General features: G+C 40.1%; 1 long non-coding RNA gene across 1 annotated transcript in view; it reads right to left on the reverse strand.

Moving 5' to 3' along the window:
* Positions 1-449: 449 nt before the first annotated feature.
* Positions 450-16661, reverse strand: part of LOC134626017 (uncharacterized) — a 141840-nt gene continuing 125628 nt past the window's right edge. Inside the window, exon 3 of the long non-coding RNA XR_010093785.1 lies at positions 450-549. This is a non-coding gene — a long non-coding RNA (uncharacterized LOC134626017). The remainder of the gene's footprint in view (positions 550-16661) is intronic.

A 16661-nucleotide genomic window follows, 5' to 3' on the forward strand; every position in this document is an offset into this window, starting at 1 on the left:
CAGCACACTCACTCAGCAGCAGAAGCTTTGATTCTATAAGCCAGAATAAAACAGTTTTTCAGTGAGTTCATTCTTTGATTAGTTCCAGTTTGCTTGTTTGTTCCTTGATATTCTGATGTTAGCAAAGCCGATGATACTAAAGATAATTGCAGGCTTATCTTCACACCCACAAGAATCTCAGAAATAGAAATTCATAGAGACCTACAGGAGAGCGAGGAATGCAATCCAGTGTTCATGCAAAGCAGTACACATATACACTAGTGTGTGTCTCCTGAATGCATTTCAGTACTTGAACAGGGGGTGAATTATATGTTGTCACATCACTGATAACACAGATCACATATGAAACGTAACACAGATGAATACACACAGACTCTCACCATGAGGGAGACGGAGGTTTATTTGAAAATGATAACATACTCTATAGTCTAATGCAGGGGAGCGGGCACTCCACAGTGGGGGTCCATTGCCTTTCACTCAAACCCATAACATGGTGGCTGGTCTCCACCTTCATCATTCCTCCTTTTTCCTTTTCTCCTTCTTTTCATCCTAGAAGAAAAGCAAATATTACGGCTGGGTGTGCTCTTGAAGTAGTCGAGAAAAATGCTGAAAGGTTAAAGCTCTGAAGCAATTATGCAAATTATCACCAGGTAGCTTAAACTATACATGCACTGGCAGTTTTTCACATTTACTCCTCTTTATAGTATATCATTTTTAACTGTTTTAAAATTCACTTAAGGAAAAGTGGAGATGTGGTTCAAGTTTTGATCGTGACTGACGCCAGTGCAATCAAGCAGCTTGCGTTGTCACACCAGACAACTTCTTAACTTCTGGAGATGTCCTTAAAGCTTCCATCCCGGCAAACTGTCCCATTATCTCGCTTTCCCTGACATGCAGAGCTTCACCTTTGGCATATGAGCCACAGCAGGGGGTTTTGATATTAGACAGCCTGAAGTGATTCTGCAGATGCTTTGATGCATCTCAGCATTACAGTAGGGGGTCTGCTTGTGATGTGGAAGTATGTTAGCATTTCCAAACACAGACAGCAACACATGCATCCACAAATATACACAATACCTACATTTACAACACGTGGACTTCCAAGTACACAATGGTTGTTTTATAACACTCCTACAGGAGCACAAACTTATATTTTAAGAAGATTCAGAGCAATGTATGATTACAACATTGTGGTGGTAACAAAGGTCTATACTTTGCTAGGAAACTGATACAGTGATAGTAGAGTCTGTTCCTTATCCTTCTTGAGCAATAGCCCTCCAGGTTTTCTAAAGGTCTTTCTAAAGGGGATTTTTTTTGGACATTGGCTTCTTTTTCATCCATTTTTAGTTGTTTAATAGACACAATAGACACATTAGCTAAGAACCTATTTAAAATTGTATTTTTAGGCACAGTATCTACAAGCAGCCTGTCGTACAAATGTATCATTTGCTCCTGTTTCATTAGCTGAATGATCCCCTCCGAACTTAACCAGAAATTTCACATTTGCATTCTTCACTCCATTAGACCCGTTGCCACTGATTTTCAGCCCAGTTCTTGTGTAATTAGGCACAACAGCCTTTTGTCCCTGTTTCTCTTCATTAACGATGGCTTTTTGACTGCCAACCTTCCACTGGATCCATTTCTCGTGAGGGTTCAGTGAACAGTTGGATCAACTGAAGTACAGATGCATCTTAGGTCTGATTTTTTTCTTGTTCTTGGATGATTTTCAGGCTTGACACTTCTTCTTTGACCTCTTCCTGTCCAGCTTCATCAATTTTTTTAGGACATGCTGCCCACCATGCTGAGATATGGCAAGTTTTCCTCTAATACCTCTTTGGGAATCAGCCTGTTTGTGCAAAAATACAATTTTAAAGCAATTCACTAGCTGGACCCATGTCCTCATTTTAGGTTTGACAGCATTTTAGAAGGTAAAGGTGAATGGCTTGGACATGAATTGAGCAGCGGTTTGGGGAAGGCCTCGAAGGGGACTGGCAATGGCTCCCGGGCCTGGCAGATCCCCATGTACTAAAAGTGAAGAAGTTAAAGAATTAAAAGGGGAGGGAGGGGAGGGCACTTTATCTCTAATTAGAAACTTTAACACAGTACTACACTATGAGATACAGTTGAAGACTTCCTGAACCTTTCAGTCTTTGAAAATCAGGACAGAGCACATAGAATAGTAGACTACTAGATGACACAATAAATAGTTTTGGTTTATTCAGGAAGACAAATTCCTCAAAAAAAAAAACAAACAAAAAAAAAAAAAAAAACGTGGTGGAGATGAGTATAGGGTTGAAGCCAACACAAAAGTGATGCAATTGGTTGTGTAGATGTCAGCCGCAAACATCAAACATGACAATCACTGGTAGCAAGTGAACATGAAGATTAAAGAAGGCATATCAAACACTATTTCATCTGCAGACTGTTAACACCCACTGACTCAAACTGGATCAGACTCAGTCCATCTCCATCCGATGAGTCACTACTATTGGCTTAACAGTCTGTGTGTGTGTCTCCAGTTTAAGACAACAAAAGCACTGATGTGATGACCTCGTGACAAGCTGCTGTTGTTGTAGAGGACATTTGACAGTCCTTTGAAAGCTGAGGTTATTTCAGAGCCAACACCATGACTCCTCTGTGGTGGATGGAAGGGGTGAAATTAATTTAGGTTTAACAGATTGGGGTGAATATATGACAGATGACAAATAATATGCAAAATGTGGACCAGTCTGGAAACCATCAGTGATGACATGTTTAGTGACATACAAAGAGACACATTTATACTAAAGTGGCAGATTTCAGCTCCAGCTGCATGTGTAGATAAAAATGCTGACACGGGCTGTCAGATACACATGTGAATGGGTAAGACATGTCTGCAAGTACATGGACACACATATAAACACGCCAGCATTCACACACAGAAGTAATACACTTCAGTTCAGTTTTATTTTTCTAGCTCCACCTTACATCAGCAGCCATCTTAAGGGCTTTACGTTGTTAAGACCATGCAACTTCAGAGTTTACTCCCTCTGTCTGATCTGTACCCCTAAAGTTTGGTTAAAGACTGATTGCTGAGTACCACGCCCTGTTTGGAGAGCATGTAATGCAAATACCTCCTCAGACATCTATGTCAAGCAGTTAACAGATCTACGTGAGTGGGCAGTGTGTAAATGCTTTGCAAATGGCCCCAATTAAGCCACTAAATGCATGAAACCATCAGCCTCATTGTGCTCTGCAAGAGTGCTTTTTGTGCGAGTTTACTCTTCAGGAGGTTATCCAGGCTATACAATCATTCCTTAATGGCAAAACAGTGGGACCTGATGGTTTTTGTCCAGAGTTCTATAAGACATTTTGCGACATTCTTGCACCACTAGGGCTTAGGATGCTGCGCAACTCAAAAGAAGAAGGAAAATTGCCTAAAACTTTATGTCAAGCCAATATTACTCTCATTTTGAAAAAGGGAAAAGATATGACTGACCCTACTAATTTTAAGCCGATAGCACTTCAAAATCCTGACCGTAAGATAGTTACAAAAATCCTGGCTACTAGATTGAACAAACACTTGGCATCCATTATTCATCCTGATCAGACGGGGTTTATCCCTGGTATACTTTCCTTTTTTAATGTTAGGCGATTACTCAATATCATCTATTCTGACTATAAAAAGCCTCTGTTTTGGCCTTGGATGCACATGAAGCTTTTGACCAGGTCGAGTGGCCTTACATGTTTGAGTCACTGCGCAGATTTGGGTTTGGTGACTCTTTCATTTCTTGGGTGAAACTGATTTACACAGAACCAATGTGCTCTGTTTTGACAAATAACAACCAATCTGCCCCATTCCTTCTGCAGCGCTCGGTGCAGCAGGGCTGTCCACTATCCCCAGCACTCTTTGCCATTGTTTTGGAGCCTCTTGTTGTGGCTATAAGAGTGCATCCAGATATCAAGGGGCTCCAGGTTGGAGGTGTTGAATCACTAATTAGCTTGTATGCTGATGATGTAATACTGTACTTGCAGGATGCTGAACAATCAGTTCCTCTGCTCCTCAGCCTGATTGCAGCTTTTGGTAAATTATCAGGATATACCATTAATTGGTCAAAGAGTGAGTTTATGCCTCTTTCCAACAACAGCTCACCAGAATTTCTGCAGCAAGTTCCATTCAAAGTAGTTAGGAATCATCTAAACTATCTTGGCTTGATTATACCTAGAGATACCAAATTAATATTTAAATTGAATTTCACTGAGTATCTGTCAGGTCTAAAGCAAAGCATTGAATACTGGAAAACACTACCTCTGTCAATGATTGGACGCATTAATTCAATTAAGATGATTTCTCTTCCCAAATTTTTATATCTATGTCAAAATCTCCCCACTTATCTTACAGCAGCCATTTTCAAACATTTGGACTCACTCATTCAGTCCTATATTCGGAATGGTAAAAGGGCTCGAATCTCTAAAGTGCATTTGAAGAAAACCAAGAGAGAAGGAGGGCTGGGTCTGCCAGTTTTTAAACATTACTACTGGGCTGCTAATATCAGAGCATTAGTGTTCTGGCAGCAGGACTCCCCGGATAACCAGACATCGACGCCCCCATTGTGGGTTAGACTGGAAGCTGAATCAGTGAACAATTCCTCTCTGTCGGCTATGTTATTTACCAAGTTTGGAAAATTAGACTCTTACTCTCTGGGTTTTGTATTAAAACAAACCATTAGAATCTTGAATCAGATTAGAAGATTTTTGGCATTGCCAGACACATCTGTACCTAAGCCAATATGTTTTAATCATGATTTTATGCCTCCTTGGCAAGACAAGACTTATCATAACTGGAGAGACAAGGGTTTAGTGTCTATTAAAGATATGTATATTGATAATAAATTCTCGTTATTTGGTCAACTAAAAAGGGAAATATAATCGGGGATGAGGATGCCCGAATCTATGTGGAGTAAGTGTCTGTCCAAAATCCATTCCTGCTCTATAAACAGTAGACATCAATTAATTCAATTTAAAATCCTCCACCGGTTACACTATTCTAAGGTCAGACTGCACAAGATTTATCCTTCTATCTCTCCAATGTGTGACAGGTGCAGACGGGCAGAAGGTACGTTGTTTCATGCCTTTTGGTCTTGTCCCTCATTAAGAGGCTTTTGGTTTAAAATATTTGACTGGTACTCCAAGGCATATATGAAACCTTTACAGCCTGAACCTGAACTTGTAATTTTTGGATGTTCTCCGACGTCAGAGCTACTCCTGGTTAAACTGCAAGGGCCACTGGAACTAGGCCTGATTGTTGCCAAGAGACTAATACTGAGGGAATGGAAGTCTCCCACCCCTCCTTCCTTTCAGTTGTGGGTAACAGACATGATGTCCATAATACAAATGGAAAGGTTCAGTAAATACTCAAAAGACTCTCTTCTGAATGTCTGGAACCCCTTTTTGGAACACTTTGCAAAAGCCAGATTGGGCTAAACTAGATTTGTAAACTTTCATCAACTTCAGCTTTTTGTCTATATGTATATGTATGTATATGTATATATATGTAAATATATGTATGTGTGTGTATGTATGTATATATACACATATATATATATATATATATATATATATATATATATATATATATATATATATATAATGAAGTGGGTTTGTTTTTGTGTTATATTTTGAAAATTTAAAATAAAATTATCAAAAAAATAAAAGAGTGCTTTTTGTGAGTATGTGTGTGCATGAAAAAGAGAGCGTGTGAGTGCAAAAGAGAAGAGTTAAGATGCCGAGACAATCTGAAGTGTACTTGGTGCAGTGTGAGTGCAGGCCAGCGGGGAAGTGGAACAATTGTGCTTGGGCGCAAGAACAAGGCAGCCATGCCCAGTGTGAGTAAACCCTTAGAGGCAGAACCTCAACACTCTGCTGTGATCCTGAAATGGATCTCTGATTTTTGGAAAGCAACAGTAGGGCTGGAGAACTCTTTTTAAACAAGAAAACATGTGAAAAAAATGTTCATACAGGTTTATGGGTTTGTTTATGAACAGCTCTCTTAAGTCCCCGCCACAGCATTTCAGTCAGTTTGCAATTTTGTGTGGTTGACATGACGTGTTTGTGCTGACGTGCTGCATTAGGTTGTTTCTTAGGTGTCTACCACCTGTGATGCTATGTATTATTGCCAAACATCTCCACTTTGGTCTCGTCTGTCCAAAGGACATTGCTGCAGAAGTTTTATGCTTTGTTCAGATGCAACTTTGCAAACCTAAGCCATGCTGTTATATTCTTCATACAGGGAAGTGGCTTTTCTCTCAGGAACTTCTCCAAATGAGCTGAACTGTTCAGTCTTTTTCTAATTGTACTGTTGTTAACTTTAAAATTTACCATCCTAACTGAGGCCTGTAGAGCCTGACATGTAGCTCCTGAGTTTTTTGCAGTTTCTCTGAACATTGCACAGTCTGAGCTTGGAGTGAATTGGCTCGGATGTCCACTCCTGGGACGATGTCCACACACCTGAATGCTCCAGGCTTGCTAACTGCCAAAACCTGCACTTTTATAGAGACACTCACACTCACTGATGACCAATTAATCAACTGCACTCCATAAGCAGCCCCTTGCTGCTATTAACCCCTTAATTCCTGTGAAAGCAGCAAAGATGTATCTAATTTTTTTAGTGGAGTGCAGAGAATCCTGAGAAATCACTCTTTATCACATGACTGTACAAGCACACACATACGCTTGTAGGGATGGGTATCGAAACCCGGTTCTTGTTGAAAACCGGTTCCCACTGTTTCAATTCCTTGGAATTGTTTGCTATTTTTACAAACGATTCCCTTATCGATTCCAGTCGCCCCGAATAACATCACCACGTTGTGGAGCGTCATTTACCTGGCAGGAAACATGGCGCTTACGCACCACGAACGCTCAAAAGTTTGGTTATACTTTACGAGAACGGATGACAACAGGGCAACCTGCAATACTTGCAAAGTAGATATTTCATTTAAGGGAGGAAACACTACGAATATGCAAAAGCATTTGCTCACAAAACACACGATAACTTTAAATGAATGTCGTGTTTTTAATTCCGCTCCAGACTCGTGAATCTCAACCCAGCAGCAGCGGTAACGTTTGCACGTCCTCTCCCGTTAATGCGACAGGTAAATAATCAACTAACCGTGCATATTATGTTAGCGCGATCTGCCTTATTACAAAACCTGCCATTACTGTGCATTTAGGTGACCATGATGAGACAGACAGTCTGGCTGGCACTTCTCACTGCAGTCTACCGGTAGATCTCCTTTCAGGCCAGGATAGACGAATGTCACCGAGCAGTGACTAAGTTTGTGGTAAAAGGCTTGCACCCATTTGCCACAGCAGATGCCCCCGATTTTCAGTAAGTGAATGTGTTTAATTGTAGGCAGGGACATTACTGGATATTCTTGTGTAATTGCTACAGAATAATTTATGTTATACTTTGTTATTGCTACAGAAGAATATTTATTTTATTGTTTTACATTTACAATTTTTTTCCTGGGGACCCTGTGACACCCCATTGAAGAGCCGTAGGCTGTGGATCTCTTAAGATCTCACTGTTGGGTTTGTAAGGCCATGTTACTCCTAAATTTCTATCTTGTTCAAAGAGAAGATATAAAACAAAGTTCTAAGCTAATCGACCTTAATGTTCTCCTCTTTTAAAAAAAGAATCGATAAGAGAATCGATAAAGAATCGAATCGTTAAACAGAATCGAAAATAGAATCAGAATCGTGAAAATCTTATCAATACCCATCCCTATATGCTTGTATTTATTGCACTATTGTTTGAACTAAGGTGAAGGTTTAGAAAATGAGGTCTGGCAGTCGTGAGTTGTGTGGCTGCCATCAGACGAAAGTCACATTCAAGGGCAAACGCAGAAATGACTGATTCGATCTATTAGTGCTTAGTTTCTGCCCAGTGACTCGTGTTGCGTCTCACCTTAAAAGACCTGCAATGATACAACTATAAGAAATGAGAAGCTGAAATTAAATTCTGTTTATAACGAGTGGCCCTTATATTTAGGCTTCATTTACTACATTTGCTGATTAACTAAAACGGCACATCTCAGTATTGACACAAACTTGGCTTAAGTGACAAAAGGATCATCGAAATCTACAAATGCATTAGGCAGCAAACTCCATTTAGTTTTTAATAACTTCACTGGTTCCTTTTTATAACATCAATCAATAATTTTACATAGTGAAGGGGTTCTCTCATAATGCTGTACTCAACTGGAGAATTTTACACCAACCTTCATCCCTGTCAGCTCTGTTAACACTTCATCATCATTTGCATTTTAAAGTTTTTATGGCTCACAACTTTACTGATTAATTCTCTTCTCAAACTTTGCTCTAAAATAACATCATATGCACCTGTAGCACCAAACAACAGGCAGACACATTTAGAGACCAGCTGGTGAACACAGCGGAACATTTAGCAGCTAAAGAGCCAGATACAGATGCCTCAGGAGACCACAGCAGCTAAGTGAGTGTTTAGTTCGGTGGACAGACGCATCGCTGCTGATGTCACTCACTTACCCAGCAAAAAGTTGAGAAAAGATAACGAAAACAAAACTTTCCACCTTTTTTTACTTACAAACCAACTTTAAATGTCTTTTTAAAGGTCTGTGGACGTTTGGTGGTTAGAGGGGCTGCGTCTGCTGCATCTGTAATCTCTTGACTAACACATTCACCACATCAGCTTTGCAAGGTGACAGCACACAAATGCTGAATGTACTGTTTACTTCTCTGCAAGAGTAAGGGAAAAATCTATTTGCCAAAAGTTTTAACATGAAGTACAATATTTATGCATTTTTTATAGGTTTTCTCCTTTTGGTGGGACTTATTCTAAGAAATCTGGTGAAGTTTAGTTTACAGAACTGCCTGCAAGCCCTCTATTAAAGGCTATGACATCACCTTAATACACTCTCATGTACTAAAGTGCTTTTTTTAACACTGTGTATCTCAGTTGCCATCTTTGCCCCTTTGCAAAACTGTGAAAATGAGTGCTGCTTTTGGAAATAGTTGCAATCCCTATTTATACCTATAGAGACGATGCCAAAACAGACAAAGGGAACAAAGAAAGTGCAGTTTTGAAAGGTGAGAGAAAGAGCGATATGGTGTGAGAGACTCCAGGAAGAGGTGAAGGGGGAGAGATAAGAAAAGGGAGTGTGTGTAAGGACACAGACATGCATGTGTTGGAGCGTGTGCACTAGAACATTTCGGTCCCACCTGGACCAGCAATGAGTGTTTGGCAGTGAAAAATAAAAAGATATGAGCTAGTGAGAGAGACCGAGGGAGAAGACAGAGAGCTCAGGAGCAGGAGGGTGGAGAACAGAAATAGCTCCGGCCCATTATCATCACCTCTACCTGTCTGGCTGTCACACCTTTAATTACTGCTGCCACATAGCTGCAAATAGCACTGAGTGAGGGAGGTGTGTGTATGTGAATGCGTGCGTGTGTTTCTCCTTGCGTAGGTATATTTGCGTACATAGTATCTATATGTAAAATATGGTTTCCGCCCTATTTTTGTGCTTTTACACGACATGTCAGGCATGTCAAGTCTCTGTCTCAGTGCCTGCTTTTTTACTGCGTGTGCCTCTGTGTGTGTCTGCACACACGACTGTTTGTGTGCACGCGTACGGCGATTATACCTCTCCAGTAAACCACCTGATGAGACGCTGCCTGGTGACAGAAGCTTAATCTAATTTTTAATATGACAGCAGCATTTCTGCGAAACTACCGTCATCGCTAAACTGTTGATCTTCAGTGTGTGCATGTCTGTTTAAACAGACTACAGTCACACACACACACATGCACACACACACAAACATGCTCTTGAAAGCAGATATTTTTCAGAGAGATACAGTAAGTGTGACTTCATGTGTCGTCTTAAGCACACTGTAAGCAGCCAATGTAGGTCAGGCGTATTGCAAACTGTGTCTGTGACTGTTCTCTGACTTATGCTTGAAACCAAATTCTACCAGAGGGATTATACAGAGACAGGCCACCCACCAACCCACAAACACACACACACGTGCATCATCATATGAACACATAAAGGGGCCTTTTAAATCTAGGTCAGCCAACTGGTGGAGACAGTTACTGACCTTTACCACAAACAACACACATTACCTGGAAAAAACTACAGGTGAAGTAACAACACAGCAAACAATAAAGGAAAATGAACCACCAAGTCTCACAATTATTTGAGACTTTCACTGTACTGTTAATTTGTCTGCCTAATAATATCTAAATCCTCACATGTTGCCAAAAAACGTCTGACCCATCAGGGCATGAACCTTTGGCGGTGTCCTGTGGGTTCTGGCACAGGGACGTGGATCAGGCTTGTTTAGGCTCATCCCATGGAGGCTCAATACGCTCTCTTGTGTGTATGTGTGTTTCTTTCTTTTTTTAATATAATATTATATTTTGGAGGAATGATGGAGTACATTGTCTAGTTTTAAAGCTGTTGCTTACCTCCACCTTTAACCCTGTGTTTCACATTCACTTATCTGTAGGAGAACCCTTTTATGTCTCTGTGTCCTTGCCATCAATCTCAAGGTCTGTCTCTGTGTGTAAACTGCAGAGGCAGCATCATATGGCCACTGACAGCTTCCATACTTTCCCCCTCTGCTCAATAAAACTGCTGAACCCTTGCCAGAGCCTGAGAGCAGAGAGAGAGAGAGCCTGGTAGCTCTGCATCCAGGGCTCCCATCTGTTTACAGCAGTGTGCAGTTTTTCTTGTCAGCGTCTCTGTCAGGTTTATATGTTTGCTCTCAAAAGCCTTCATGTCCTTCCTTCCTCTGGTTGTGGAGTGGGCGCCTTCAGACATAAGGTGTGCTGTGTACTGTATATGACTGGCGTTTGTATGTAGCTACTGTATGTAAGTATACATCTAGTCTATAGCATGTACGTTTGTGTTTATAGTACACTTTAATGGAAGATAAATTTAAGCATTTGTTTTAATGTAATCATCTGATATGATAATGTGCAGTATGTAGCCTGTGCTCTCTGTCCTATGAGGTCACTGCGTGAGCAGCTAACAGATGGCAGCTGAACTTTTTGCTGTCTTCTCAACAGCTACTCACAAACTTAACTCATCTCACTCATCATTTTCACTCATGTTGATTTGACAATGTCTGTATTTGGCATCAATCCTCAAAAGCCCAAAATCTTAACTCAAATTTGTTCTATAGAGTTTATATTACTGTTTTTAAAACTTTCATTATTTTTGCCATGCCTATAACGAGTCACTTCCTTCACACATGTTACAGCCTGCAGTTGTTGAATCCCCATCACTTTTTGTATTCATTACTCACGCAGTTGAGTACTCAACTTACTCACGCAGTTGAGTAATGAATTAGATTTGACACATAAACATACATTAAATGCCTTACTATTACAAACTGATGGGATTTTATACAGTTTAAAAAGCAATTATTAAAAAACCCAGTCCATGCTGCCTAAACAACCCCTGCAAAGCTCTATGATAATAACTCATTGTGATGGCTGCACTTACAGCCACACAGTGGTAATATCACCATATTAGTGTAGAGGCTTTTACATAACATTGCATTCACATTTGTCTTTAAGTATAGGAATTAATTTATAGGACAAATAACTGGTTTGGTTCAGAATTAATTCACATATCCACATAACACTGCATTCTAAAATAGGTGCGCACATTTTAGTTTACACTGTTATGTATGATTAATCTTTTGTTTTCTGAGTTACCTTAGTTGCAGCTGCTCCAGTCCCTTGATTGAGGAGTCAAGAGGTGGAAAAGGGGCGGAGCGAGCTTTAAAGGAAGACTGCAAATTGGTTCATTCCATAAACCGGGACCATGGGGGGAATTGGAGTTCATTATGTTAGTTTCAGTTAGGTTTTGTGTGTTTTACCCCTTTGTATTTTTGTGGGCTGATCAGCCACTATTTAAGTTTCCCCTTTGTCTTGTTAAGTTAGGTCAGTTTGTTTGAGTTATCAGTAGTTTTGTCAACTTTGAGTAGAGTTCTGTTATTTTGACCTCTTTTATGGGCCCAAGATTTTGATTCTTTTTGCATGATTTAACCAATTGTGTTTTGGGGTTAAATAAAAAATCTTGTTTTGGGACTTTAACCTGTGCCTAAGGTTTCCTTCGCTGCTCGGTCCATCACACTCATACATGATAAAGTGGCCGACTGTTTGAAGATCTTACCATCCAGCTAATATTGAGTATTTGAGCAAGTAGGTCCTTGGTCAGGGAGGACTGCAAAGTCCTCTGCAGTGACGGAAGAAACTGTCAAAAGATAACTATTTGAGCTTCTAACTGTCAACCAGGTCTTTATGTTAGTGTATCTTGGCCCGAGGTATTCTGACTAAAGTCCACTTGAAGTTTATAATATTATATTCAAAGAGCACTCAAGACATTATGGAAACCATTCTCTAATGTGAAGAGTCAAAAACTGAAATATCTGAGCAGAACTCCAGGAGTCATACCCATTAAACACAGAACAATGCTCATTATGTGGCTACAACCACGGATACAGCGAAGCATGGTAGTGATTGCCTCTTGTTATGAGTGTGCTTCTCAACGGCAGTGAGAAGACAGGATGACTCAAGGTTTTGGTTTTGGTTCTCTGACATCACGAGAAAGAAAACTTTAGCCAAATTAATTAACTATTGGGGACCAGAGCAGCTAATTTCAAATAAAAACAATGATTTACAAATGTGTTTGTAACAAAGACCATGATAAAAAATATTTAGCAATTTCTACAAATGTACAAATAATGCAAAATCCAACTTGTGTGCTTTTCAGTTGTCTTTGATGTATTAATACTCGTAAAATATGTTACGTCATGTTTTTGATTCGCGGCCCGTCAAACATGCATTTATCACCAGTGCTGAGACAAACAGAGGGCCGAACGATCTCACCCTTTTATCTTTTTCAGAAGCAGTCTTTTCCTTCCACCCTATCTGTCATGTGACTTGCAAGATGCATGACTGTGGTGCAGGTGTTGCCTGACCTACTTTAAGTGGAGCACATGCACCCCCGCAATTAGAAAAAAAAGATGAGAACAGCAGAAGAAAACAGGGGGAAATCCTACCATCTTACTACAATGGGCAGTGCTGTGGATACTTACACTCTCGTGTGTTACCTAAACACCAGTCTGCAACTTTCTAATCACCTACTGTTTTTCCAAAGATCCCTTCCACTGTTGTAAGTATATATTTAATTACTAAGAATCAGCTAATTACAAGCTGAGACTTTGCTGACCCAGCCAAATGTGTTTTTCCTGTTTGTTTGTTTTTTAATCCTTAATTGCTTTAAGACAACAATAAAATTCTGCAGAGAAGAAGCCATTCAGGTCGAAGCGATACACAAGCTTGTTGGCAGGATAAACGTGTTCTTGATTTCAGTCTATTATCTCCCTGTCCAGATTTCCACAGTGTGCACCATCTTAAATGAACACAGAAGCAAAACCACAGAATGATGGGAGTCTCTACTTTACCCCCGGCCCGCTCACGCTCTCTGAAAACCTTCTGGCATGATCAATGAGTCAGCTGCGTTCCCTTGTACTCTCAGTCAAGGATATTAGAAGGCGTTTGTGATATTCCCAAAGAGTAAAGATCAAGGCAGAGAGCTTATCCTCCTCCTGTTCTGCAAATTCACATTTCCCCTGACAACAGCTTAAAGGTGGAGTTTGAATCTTATTATTTTTCCTCTGATCTCTTCTTTCTCCTCATGTCCAAAGTTTTATGTCATAACCACAGAGCCACAGAGTTTCTGGTTCTGGTTTTCTGTTGAGCTATTATAGTTTCTTGCATTTTCAGCTGCTTCTTTTATGCAGAAAGATCAACTGTGCAAGTATTATATTGTTTAAATACTATGCATGGCTTCACAGGTATTGGATTAACATTACAGTAGCATAAAAATGATTTGGGGAATTACATATGCTGGTAATTTAGGACAGCTGTGACATAAACCCTACCCTTGCTGGTGGTCTAATAAATTTGTTAAGCACTGCACATACAGATGTCTGTGTGTATTTGTCTGTGATTGATCATTTATCAGACCTCCTCACTGGGGAAGGAAAAGGTTAAATTGCAAGGAAGTGAGGTGAACACACGTGAATGACTGCAAATAGAAATGTGCTGATGTCGGCACTCCCACAAATATCCTCATTTCATGTCTTCCTCCATCTGAGGTCAAACTTACACTATGTATCAGACCCTCAGGCTCTTTGCTCATCCTCACAATCTCTCCTCTTTACCCGTATTCCTCACTCGTTCCTCACATTTCAAACATCTCCTCAGTTTCCTCCACCGCTTTTCCTCTGTCTGATACTGAGTCCAGACTTAAACCTGTTTCCACACAGATGCCAAAGAGGATTCTCTAACAGGAAGAGGTGCTGCTAAAAGATTAGATGCTGTGACTAACACAAATAGCAATCCCACAGAGCACGCCTCACTACACAACTTGCTCTAAGCTACAATTAACCTACCCAGCACCTATAACACTGTACAGTGAAATGGATAATTACAGAATTACTGGTCCATAGTTATTTATACACAGATATATACTGTGTACCAAACTCTAACCAGGAGGGATTTACTTAACCTACCTAAAAATAGCCAGAGATGCACCACTGTCCATTTTGCACCATAAAGCTGCACTGATCTTCCAATATTTTATGTAATACTGGGTGAGACATTTCTGACCTCGCTCTTAAAACTGGTCTGCATGAATTAGCAATGCTCTGATAATGTCGTTAGACCCATAATGGCCTGAAAAAACAAACAAACAGAAAAAGATCAATATCAGCGCAGGAGAGGCAGAGCTTTTTTCTTTTCTTTTTATTCTCAACTCATGGTCGTCATTTCCCGCAGAACAGACAGTCCAGCCCAGTGTATGGATGTGTTAGTTTAGTGCTTATGTCACTTACTTCAACCGGAGCTAAAGAAGCTCTAGAACCTTTGAAACTCACTGCGTCCACCTACAAGATAAAACCACAGCGCTGTGATTTTTCCTTTTCTTTCATCCTGACGTGTTCATTCTTGCTGCACTTTGCTAAAACAGGACTTACATAAATTTAGTGCAAATCAAATTTCACCCTTATCTGAACACAACATGAACTCAATCTATACTTAACTTTTCCCATTTTTACCAAATGATCCAGACACCTCTCCATAATTATTTTAACACTTTATTCATGTCCTCCAATTATAACTTTCTTCTTTTATAATTTAAAAACCTTATCTTTGCAAATACCATTCTGGATATTGTTCTTTCTCCTGTCCCAGTCTCTACCGTCTCATGTCGCTTCTTTCACCCTCTCTACACAGCATCATTTTGTGTTTTACTTATTCACAGATAACACCTGCCAGTTCTAACACTGTAAACAAAAATACAATGAGGGAATTTTATGTATCTGTGAAATACAACAAATAAGGAAATGGGTAGAAGCTGCGGTGATGAGAAAATGACATCTTGAGGATCCATCTTTCTAATTTGAGGTGAAATATGTGTGTGCACACACATACAGACACAGAGGAAAGCTTTGCATTTTATAAACCACTCATGGCTTTGCATAAAATGACACTGAATACTCTGTCAGTACATGAAAAACCCAAAGACACTGAAGGTATGTGTTCTTACACTGAATTCAAATGGCAATGTGGTTAGTCTATAACTGGTCCATTTCTTATCTATGGTACAGGTGTAGTACATGATCACAGAGCATGATCAAATGTTCTCTTCCATGCAGACTCTTTGGCATGCAGTCCATGCAGTACTTTTGTTGGAGATAAGACAGAAGGTGGTCTGGGATGAAAACAGCTGGTTTAATTAAGGAAGACGTGTTATTGAATCCAACCAAGCAGGGTCAGTGTTATGAAGGAGGGAGAATTAAAATGGAAATGTACGTTCACTAACAGGCACCACATTCTGAAATTAGACAGTGTTTCTTGAAAGACAATGGTGGATGGAACAAAAAATGGATCTAGGGTTGAGACTGTGGTTTGGGGAAGGCCTCAGTGAGGACTGGGCTGAGCCAAACCTCAGAGGTGTGACAACTGAGAATTAAAGTAAAACAAATAGGCTGCGCTGCAGAAAGTCATATACACTCTCAGAACCAGAGGGGAAGTGTGTGAGGTGTGCTCCCGACCCTGAAATTCTGATAAATTATCTTCAATTGTTGGGAAAGAGAAATGAAAAAGAATGATCTAATTAGATAACGGTGAACAAATAAAGGTATACTCTGTCTCCAAAAACATCTCGTACACACATAAGCAGTCATTGATTTTTTTTTGTGCTGTTTTTCTTTAACGTTCTGCTAGTAAGTAATAAACCTAACCTTACACTAAGTCATAATGGGATCATGCCCCCGCAGGGTATGACTGAAGACCTTAAGGCAGATGACCTGTGTCAGGCCATGCCTCCTGGCTGGGGTCAAAGGTCCCAAGTATTCCCAGAGAGAAAACACAGTCCTCCGGTAGCTTTGGCAATTCAATTCAATTCAATTCAATTTTATTTATATAGCGCCAAATCACAACAAAAGTCGCCTCAAGGCGCTTTATATTGTACAGTAGATAGCACAATATTAAATACAGAGAAAAACCCAACAATCATATCATATGACCCCCTATGAGCAAGCACTTTGGCGACAGTGGGAAGG

The sequence above is a fragment of the Pelmatolapia mariae genome, linkage group LG4 (genome assembly GCF_036321145.2).
Source record: "Pelmatolapia mariae isolate MD_Pm_ZW linkage group LG4, Pm_UMD_F_2, whole genome shotgun sequence".
Classification (NCBI taxonomy): Eukaryota; Metazoa; Chordata; class Actinopteri; order Cichliformes; family Cichlidae; genus Pelmatolapia; species Pelmatolapia mariae.